Genomic DNA, 10972 nt, shown 5'->3' on the forward strand with positions numbered 1-10972 from the left:
CATGGCTCCACCTAGTTAAATTTGTTTGTTAGCCTAAGACACCCCCTCTAGAGCCCTAAATGAGAAGTCAGACAGAAATGCCCCTTTCAGGGCATCTGGGAGGCTCAGTACAGTGAGTGCCCATCTCTTGATTTCAGCTCAGGTCATGATCTCAAGGCTGTGGGACTGAACTGGGTCAGGCACCATGCTGAGCACGGACTCTGCTTGGGATTCTCACTCTTTCTCTCCCTCTGCCCCTCCCCTCCATTCATGTGCACCTGCTCTCTCTATCTCATAAACACAGGAAGGAAGGAAGGGAGGAAGGAAGGAAGGAGAAGGGAAGGAAGGAAGAAAGAATTGTCCCTTCCCTTAGTTTCCCCCTTATTTATCTAACACATATAGTAATACTAATCTACAAATAGACGAGGCTTAACACATGCTTTGCATGATTTAATTCTTACAACAACCCTATAAGGAAGATGTACTATTACCATGCCCATCTAAGAGGTGTGAGGCAGAGAGGTCAAATGACTCACCCCGGATCACACAGCCCTATGATAAAGGGTGGAGCCAGGATGGGAGTCCTGCAGGCCACAGGCTGCAGAATCCAAGCTCTTTACTCTGGCCTGTGCTGCTGTTCACCTCTTCTGAACCCCTTGGCCTCCTCCCTTCACTCTTCCTTGCTCTACTCCCTGCCCCCACACCAGAGTAGGGCAAGATCTTATTTCCCCATGTCTCATGCTCTCGATCATGAAGCTGGATTATTTACCATATAAAGAATGGAGTGGGTTCAGTTTGTGCTGAAGGCTTTTCTTCTGCGTCTCCAGAGAAAGACTGTGTTGATGTTAGCTGTGAGGCGAAAGTTTCACTTCTTCCACTGTCCGCTTTAGAAGTGCCTGGGTGGGGGGGGGGGGGGTTAAAAAAAAAAAAAGCCAACCTCAAAGTAGGTTAGTAAATGCTTTATTCATTGTCTTACCGAGGACCATAGCTGGGGAGAGTCTTTCAGATTGCTCTGAACAGCGGCTCCGGAGTCTGTCTGCTTATGGGGGTTTATATGCAAAAGGGGAAGGGTCTACCTCTTGCAAACAGTCCTCCGGCGGTATAATTGCACACCACAAGGTATTATTTGTTGGGCTGTAAAAACTAAGGTTACTGATTTACACACAGACAAGTGAATGACCCTAGGTCATCTTTTTTTTTTTTTTAATATTTTATTTATTTGACAGAGAGAAATCACAACTAGGCAGAGAGGCAGGCAGAGAGAGAGGAGGAAGCAGGCTCCCCGCAGAGCAGAGAGCCTGATGCGGGGCTTGATCTCAGGACCCTGGGATCATGACCTGAGCCGAAGGCAGAGGCTTTAACCCACTGAGCCACCCAGGCGCCCCTGACCATGGGTCATCTTAATGAATTAGGTTTCTATCATATCTAATTGTTCAAAAATATGGTCTGGCGGGCCTCCACTTAACTGGTTTTCAGGTTCTTGTTTTTGATTTCTCCTGAAGTCACTTGAGAGGGTCACAGGAGGCTGACCTTGGTAACCTACTGCAATTTTAGGGCAGGAGGATTTCTGGGAACTGCTGAGACCAGTTGATGGCAGTCCCCCAACTCCCACATGGAGATCCAGATGGTGTCCTGTGAGCCTCACTCAGAAGTCAGCTCCGCCCTGGATGACAAATGCTAGCCCTGAGGAGATCAGCTGAATGACTCCTTCCTTTGGCAGCAACAAAGAAGTGGGCCAGGGCTGGCCTCCTGCCTTTTCCTGCCTGGGAGATCAGGAGCAGTGAGCGCTGGAAACACCGTGAGGACCTGTAGTTGCCCACCATATGGTTGCTGGCATCTCCTGCTACAGGGATGAAGACTTTGCCCTTCTACTTGGCGTGGCACCCCAAGGTGATCTCAGACAGAGAGGCTGTGATCAGGGCTCTTGGACCGTGTTCCCTGCTGAGATCTGAGGCCCCCCCAAAATACCCGACAAGTGAGCCATGTGTACCTGGAGAATCTATTGTCTCAGTTATTGGGATTCTCTATCAAAACCTTTAAATACATAGTTTAAGTCTGTTAAAGAACAAAAATTTGGGGAGGGGGGAGAAAATAGATGTGGTAAAACTTAAGAGACTCTCAACTGTAGAGAATAAACTGAGGGTTGATGGAGGGAGGTGGGTGGGGGAGGGGCTAAATGGGTGATGGATTCTAGGAGGGCACCGTTTCTGATGAGCACTGGGTGCTGTATATACGTGATGAATCACTGAACTCTACTCCTGAAACCGACATGACACTATGTGTTAACTAACTAGCATTTAAATAAAAACTTGAAACAAACAAGCAAAAAAGAAAAAAATTCATCTGAGTAAATCTGAAGGTCTAATTGGTTTTATTCTATGATTCATGAATTGGGCAGAATCTCATCCAGCTAGAAGCTCTGAGGGGTTGTATCAAATGGACAGTGGTTATAGAAAGGATAGTGGGGCAAGGATGTTATTAGCAAAAGAAAAGAAAGGATGGTTTCAGGCAAGGTCACCTTCTCTTAGGGGTAGTGACAGGGGGTCTCATCATGCAGATGACCTTGCTAGGACTGACCAGAAGATTCCAGACCAATTGGTTTACCATTTCACTCCTGGGAGAAGTAGCAACTACAGTTTAGGTATATATTAAGTCTTGGTGGAGCTCAACATAAATGACTACATTTTGGGTCTGTTTCTTTCTTTTTTTTAAATTTTATTTTATTAACTTGACAGAGAAATCACAACTAGGCAGAGAGGCAGGCAGAGAGAGAGGAGGAAGCAGGCTCCCCGCGGAGCAGAGAGCCCGATACGGGGCTCGATCCCAGGACCCTGGGATCATGACCTGAGCCGAAGGCAGAGGCTTTAACCCACTGAGCCCCCCAGGCGCCCCTGGGTCTGTTTCTTTCTAACAAGCCTTGGCGCAGGTAGAGTCTCCTGCTCAGTTAGCAGTATCTATCAGTGCAAAAGACTGTGGCTTTGTAAAGCATCATCTTATAAAAGGTGATGTGCAGGTCTCTCCTTAAGTGATCATGTTCTAAAATATTTTATAGATTTCACTCTTCAGTTATTTAACAAGTATTGTTTGAGTAGAATCTCTTCTTCCTCTTAGAAATAAATCTATTTCTTATTTATTCCAAATCCTGGATCAATGGTTCCCCATCTAGTATCATAGGATTCTTATGTGTTCACAAGGGCAGTAAGAAAGGCCTTTCATCCACTTTCAGTATTTCCTACAGATATTGTACTTTTATGATAAGGTTGTACTTGCTAACTAAAAAAAAAAAATGTATTTGCCTTTAAGTGAAATAATATATGACCCAAGTGATATTTACACAGACCAGAAGATCTCATTAGCATTCTTTAACTGAAATAAATGGAAGTGTAAATAATTTATTACACGATGGAAGAAATTTGTTTGGAAGATGGAAACTTTCAAAATGTGGGGTTCAACGGGCAGACGATGTCTAACGAGAAAACCAAGAGATCCCCACTGTTGCATTGTCACGACAGCTATGACTACTGTCTCTTTGTTACTGATCAATCTATCATAGCCACGAACTCAGGGTAGAAGTGGAGAAGGCCTGGCCCACGCCTGGGGGCCCTGCTGCTCCACTGGGAATCATGAGAGGGCTAGACAAATCGAAAGCATAGCTACCGGCTGGGATTGTCAACACTGTTGCCCGAACAAACTCAGTTACACTGAACACAAGAGAAGCCGCTCACTCAAGAGATGAGGGTTTAGAAAAGAGAAAGGGAGAAATTTATTTCAGGTGCTGATAGCCATGGCAGGCGCAAGCCTTGACGACTGACCACTCCACCGACAAGAGGGACACCTAGAGCTTTATAAGAAAAGGTTCGGGGGTACATGCAAGAGAGCAGGCAGAGAGCTCCAGGATCCCAAGTGGGGCTCCATATGTGTTCAGTCCATGATCATGGGCAGGGAAGGGAATGTGTGGAGTCTAGTCTTCTAGGCATTCCATTGCTACAAGGGCTTTTCTGGTCTGGTGGTTGGAAAACATCTTCTTTGATGCCTCAAGAAAGTGCAATGAGAAATAAGCACAATGGATTTTTTTTTAATTTCTTTTTAAAGATTTTATTTATTTATTTGACAGATCACAAGTAGGCAGAGAGGTAGGCAGGGAGAAAGAAGGGAGGAAGCAGTTTCCCTGCTGAGCAGAGAGCCCGATGCGGGGCTCGATCCCAGGACCCTGGGATCATGACCTGAGCCGAAGGCAGAGGTTTTAACCCACTGAACCACCCAGGCGCCCCAAGCACAATGGATTTTAATTAGAGCCAGAGTAAAGTAGTCTTGTCTATTTCAGCTTTTCACTGTTGGAGTCAGAGTTGTGCAAGAGGGTTTGCTGACACCTCTGAGAGTTCAAAACTGTTGGCAAGGAAAAGATTTTCTTTAGCCTTTGAAGCTTCTTCTGGCTGGTTTAAGAATTAAACTGACAGGAGACTCATTACTTGGAGAAAATCTAATTTAATTTTGTATGTATACAGGAACCCTACATAAATGAGAGATTCATAGACAGAAAGGTAAAATGAGGTATATGCCACCCTAAGCTCAGGAATGGGATAGGTGGCTGAGGATTCAAAGTTCCCGGCCTCACAGTTCCCTCCTTTGAAACTTCCCTGAAGTTCCACATGTTAAAATTTGAGCTGGGAGGTTGTTTCATCTTTTTTTTTTTTAAATATTTTATTTATTTGACAGAGAGAAATCACAAGTAGGCAGAGAGGCGGGCAGGGAGAGAGGAGGAAGCAGGCTCCCTGCGGAGCAGAGAGCCTGATGCGGGGCTCGATCCCAGGACCCTGGGATCATGACCTGAGCCGAAGGCAGAGGCTTAATCCACTGAGCCACCCAGGCGCCCCAAGGTTGTTTCATCTTATTGAACCAGTCTGTTAGTCCTGATAATAGGTTAGTTTAATCAAACTCATTTCAGGTGAATTCTCAAAGTTAAACCTACAGTTCAAATAATCAGATATTAAATAAGAGGCATTTCTTACGGAAAGAAAAGGTAAAACAATGGCTAATGATCAGATCAAGTGTTAAGCTGGTTTCTGAATTCTAAGGGTAGGCAGTCGAGACTTTTAAGTGTCAGATTCAAACATCTTCAGATAGAGTGAGGGCAGGTGGTGGCAATCTGAGAGACCCTCCTGGTCTATAGTTCAAATGTCTTTGATGTTCTTTGAATGGCCCGCTGAGCAACAGGAATGGAGATGGTCTATTCATGAGCTACTGTGGCAATTTCTCTGAAGTTTACATCAAGTCGTTTATATTTAGTTTGTAGGGCAGTTTTAGTTCTCAAATAATTCCAAGTCAGAAAGGAGGGAGAAAAATCAAAATGTTATGTTGGGGGGGCGCCTGGGTGGCTCAGTGGGTTAAGCCTCTGCCGTCAGCTCAGTTCATGATCTCAGAGTCCTGGGATCGAGCCCCACATCAGGCTCTTTGCTCAGCAGGGAGCCTGCTTCCCCCTCTCTCTCTGCCTGCCTCTCTGCCTACTTGTGATCTTTCTCTCTGTCAAATAAATAAATAAAATCTTAAAAAAAAAAGTTAGGTTGGAGAATTGTAGCCAGGCATTGGAGGAGACTATAAGAAATCAGGACCTTGTCCATTTTATACTAAATAGTATTAAAATCTCATATCTACAAGCACGTCTTATTGAAGCATATTTTTTCCTTATAATCAATCTCATTTTTACCAAAAACAGCCAAATTAACACTAATTTGTCTGCAAAATAAGTTTAGTTAAAAAAAGGGGTGGGGTGGACCTGGGTGGCTCAGATGGTTGGGCTTCTGCCTTCGGCTTAGGTCCCGATCTCCAGGTTCTGGGACCGAGCCCCATGTTGGGTTCCCCGCTCAGCAGGGAGTCTGTGTCTCCCTCTCCCTTTGCCTCTCTCCCTGCCTGTGCTCTCTCTCACTCTCAAATGAATAAATAAAATCTTAAAAAAAAAAAAAAAGACTTGGCCTGATTACTTACATAAAAGCAGCAAGAATAATGGTTGACTATATAGACTCTTTAAAACCTGCTTTGCTGGAACTTTTCATTAGAGCTCTAGATTGAACTGTTAACAATCTTGAGACCAGAAGCCAAGCCAAACACTTGTCATCATACTTTGTCTACAATATGAATTTGATTGAATTCCTTTTTCTTTTTCTTTTTTTTTTTTTAAGATTTTATTTATTTGTTTTACAGACAGAGATCACAAGTGGGCAGAGAGGCAGGCAGAGAGAGAGCAGGAAGCAGGCTCCCTGCTGAGCAGAGAGCCGGATGTAGGGGCTCGATCCCAGGCTCCTGGGATCATGACCCAGTCTGATCTGCTGAAGGCAGAGGCTTTAACCCCCTGAGCCACCAGGTGCCGTTTGTTGAATTCCTTTCTTAAGTTATCTGTAATATCATGAGATTATTGCATCTGTCAGGAAGTGATCTTCCTACTTACCTGGTAAGGCTACTGGGAACTCTGTAAACAAAGTATCCAGCTGACATTTCCAAGAGCTTTATTGGCTTTATAAAGTCAGGGTTAGTCACCTAAGGCTGTCTGATCACATCTGAGTCTATGCAGGTCTCTCTCAAATATGACATTCTAGTCAAAGCCTTGGTAACATAACCAATATTTCTGATTGTGTCCTGTCATAAAGAGAACAGATTCTTACTGGCCTTATGTAAATAAATATATTGTCACAAAAATATAAGAATATTCACTGAGAGTTTGTGAATTTTAGAGGGTGAGGGTAGGGAGACAAGATAAATGTTTCAGCTTGCTCACAAAGGTATATTTTATCAAATTGCTGTGAATCAGTTAACTTACGAGTTTCTTAAATCTGGAAAAAAACCCAAAACATTTAAAAAAATGTCAACAATGTTTCAAATAAGAAGTCATAAAAAGTATAATTATCTTCCTCGATGTATTCAGTCCCCTCCATGTTACTAATTCTTGTTCTGACTGAATCCAGTTTTTCTTCTAGTTCTGGAAATTTTTACCTAGTTCAGTTATAAAACTGAGGTATAGTATCTGGTATCTGAGGTATTAGATAATAATATCTAAGATCTAAGGTTACCCAGAACCCTGTATTCAGTATTTTTTTTCCCCATGAGTCTCATAAAAGATGAAGCACATTTGCAGGAAACTTTTATAAAGGCATTAGAATAAAAGTACAACCATCTATAAATGACAAAAGACTTAAAAATGGCTGCAGCTCAAGACCTGGTTAGAGTTTATTACAAAGCAACTGACATGGAAATTTTGTTATTTTTGTGACATACAACCCTTCGAGACAATGACATATCAGGACATCAGATTTCTAGGTGTTTCATATAATTTTTACAAACTTATTTTAATAACATATCTATATAAATATTATGTAAGAGAGTTTAATATTACTTATTTGATATACCAAATAAGCTCATTAGCTGAATTTCTCATAAAAAAATTATTTTTTGAATGTTCCAGGGGCTCACTGGAAAGTTTCAGCTAGACTATGGTCAACATACTTCATTTTAGAATTTGAGTTTGGGAAGTATGTAAAAGAAATATCAAAAGGTTTGAACATTTGATTAAATAGGATTACAGATCATTATGAAAGAATCATTATCTATTTAACCAAGGTAACAAGGAAAGATTTCAAAGGTAAATGCAGAAGATCACTTAGTTGTGAACAAAATTTAGTTTCTTTAATATGAGACCAGTTTTCTTAAGAAATCAAAGATCTGGGGCACCTGGGTAGCTCAGTGGGTCAAGCCTCTGCCTTCGGCTCAGGTCATGATCTCAAGGTCCTGGGATAGAGTCATGCATAGGGCTCTCTGCTTGACAGGGAGCCTGCTTCCTCCTCCTCCTCTCTCTCTCTCTCTGCCTGACTCTCTGCCTACTTGTGATCTCTCTCTGTCAAATAAATAAATATCTTAAAAAACAAATCAAAGAGCTGATAAACACAGGAAATTATTTTGGCAAACATAAAATCATTGTTTTTAGGCAGACGACTTAAAAGATAAAGGAAAACTTTTGTTTACAATTTCTTATGAAGAGCAGGTCAATGGTTCTAGAGAAAATTGTACTTTTAACAAAGAGAAAACAAAAACTTTGCATCAATGTACTTTTGATATTAAGATTCATTTACTTATTTAAATTATCCCAATCTTAGCAAGTACTGAGCACACATAAAATTTCTTTCCAAAGATTTTTTCTCCATAAACCTTCTACAACATTTTTTTTTTACACATTTAGATCGTGTCCTAAATTTTCCATCTTTAAATAACCAGTCTTACTTTAGTACAAAACTATTTTTCCCCTAACAAATATATATTTTTATTCGTTATATTTTCTCCTACCAAAAACATGTATCTTATTTTTCTCACATACAGAGTTGTTTCCTTTATTATTTCTAATAGTCTTAATTATATTTAGTAGAATTCTTAATGCTTAGCAATTCAATTGCTAGTGAAAACTAATAAATAATTGTGAACCTTGTTAATCAGAATTCTTTAGATTAGCAAATTTATTAATATATTTCATAATTTTTAGAAATGTGTTGTTTTTGTAGTACAATCTTTCTTTCTTCCTTCCTTTTTTTTTTTTAGGTAGGCTCCACTTCCAGCATGGAGCCCATGGAGGGGCTCGAACTCACCACCCTGAGATCAAGACCTGAGCTGAGATTAAGAGTCAGAGGCTCAACTGACTGAGACACCCAGTTGTCCCAGTGGTACAATCTTTCAATAAAGCATAAAACATGTTTACTAACAAACCCAAATTTCTCTTTAGTTTCTTTATAAGACAAAAGTAGGTAAACATATATTCATTATTTCATCTTATGTACATCTATTTTAATTAACTTGTTCTTAGCAATTATGCTTAGACCACCCACAAAACTTCACGAGGCATTAGACAAAGTCAACCATTATTCTGGGTTTTTTTTTTTTTTTTTTTTGACAAATTTTGTAACAGAGATACCATGAACTTATGTGACTTTTAGAAAATACAAGCAGAATAAAAGTTTTATATTCAATGCTGATAATTCTTCAGACAGGTCTATTTTAATTAAACCAACAACCTTAGATTAGCTTTAATACCAAATATGTTCCCAGACCAAGTGAACTTGAAAAACATTTGGGTTAGTTTCTATCTTTCTGAGTTTTGGAATGCCCACCCCTTACAAGTGTGTGCCTTCAAATCAGCTAAATAAAGCTCTTTTACAAATTAATTTTAGCAATACCATCCAGAGGTAGAGGAAATATCTCACATTTATAACATACATGGACACACATACAATATACACAGACAAGATGTAAACGAAATCTTAATTTTGTTTCTACTAATATTTCTGGAGAGGACATTGCAGGCCCAATTTTTAAACACTTTTCTCTTTTATTCTTCAGTCTCAGGAGACTGTGGGCTGTGTTTACATTTCAAAGATGTGATTAGATTTATAATTTGAAGGGACAGAGAAAGAATGTAAAAATGTTTTTCTAGAGTTTCAGGGTAATTGCTATTTAAAATTTACTTTTTTTTTTTAAGTAGAGAACAATTTTGTTCCAATATCTTGATCTTTTACAATAGTAACAAACATTTTGAGAGGAATAGTTAAGGTAAGGATAGGTAGGATTTAAGTTGTTTCTGGAGTTGTATTCCTGGTTTTGTAGAGATTTGTAAGATAAAGGCCATTGTTTCTAATTCCCCAAAGACCTGCATTACAGCTCAAATATCAAGGGATGGCTCATCTTTTTAACTAAATTTGCTCCTTTATATCAGGGAGAATTTTAACTAAAATGGGAACAAAAGATTTATGCCTTTGTAAAATCTGTTTAAAGCATTTTTAACAAAAGCCTTTTTTCTGGGTACACAATTTAAACTTGGCCTCTATTAGCCCCTGAATATTGGCCTTTTGCACACCATTTCTAGGAGGGCTTAGGAGAAATTGTGGTCATCTATTTCCTCAGGAAAGGGAAGGTTGTAAATATAGTCAAGTAATCTTTCTAATTATTCTCTAAATTTGGTAGGGTAATAGGGGTAAAATGGCTGTATAATTTAAAAGATCTGCTGCTGTGCAGGGGACATAAATTTTGTTGCAGTGGTGATGGGGAGGTCTAGGACAAACCTGCAAGGACCATTGCATAGGGACATCTAAAATAGGCAGAAGCCGATTACAGAGCTCAAAGGTAGGGGCAAAGCAAACCTTATTACCAATCTTGGATGCTTTGGTTAAATTTATTTTCTGGCTTTCAGTATTTACATGAGCAACCTATATACTTAGAACCTAGAGATAGGCCAGAGCAATCTCTGTAAATCTTATAGGAATGTGAAGTTAACACAGGCAGGTGAGTCTGGATTTTTTATTTTTAAATTTATGTATTTATTTATTTGAGAAAGACAGAGCATAAGTGGTGGGGGAGCAGGAACAGAAGGACAAGCAGACTCCCCACTGAGCAGGGAGCCTGATGCAGGGCTGAGATCATGACCTGAGCCGAAGTCAGACGCTTAACCAGTTGAGCCACCCAGATGCCCCAGGCTGGATTTTAAGAAGAGGAATGAACATTGGATGTGGACATTCATTTTTGAGTCTTAAGTCTAATTTCTATGCTTTTATCTTGTCAAGGGAGTCTCTAAGGCTAGCTGTTCTAAGACAATTGAGAGTTCTTTATAAAAAATATATATATAGGGGCACCAGGATGGCTCAGTGGGTTAGGTATCTGACTCTTAATTTCGGCTCAGGTCATGATCTCAGGGCCTGTGTTGATCTCCACGTTTGGAATGGACACTGCTTAAGATTCTCTCTCTCCCTCTACCCCACCCCCTGCCCCCAGCCAGGTCACATGCCCCCCCCCCCAATCTATATCTGTATCTATATCTATATGTATATCTATATCTATCTATCCATCCATCCATCTATCTATCTATCTACTTAAATACAGCCAATTTAAATGATTTGTCATCTGGCCATCGACAGATAGGATCTATTAGTAGTGACTCAAACCAATAAGCCTTCTAATGGCTTAATCA

The sequence above is a fragment of the Meles meles genome, chromosome 5 (assembly GCF_922984935.1).
Source record: "Meles meles chromosome 5, mMelMel3.1 paternal haplotype, whole genome shotgun sequence".
In the NCBI taxonomy this organism is placed as follows: domain Eukaryota; kingdom Metazoa; phylum Chordata; class Mammalia; order Carnivora; family Mustelidae; genus Meles; species Meles meles.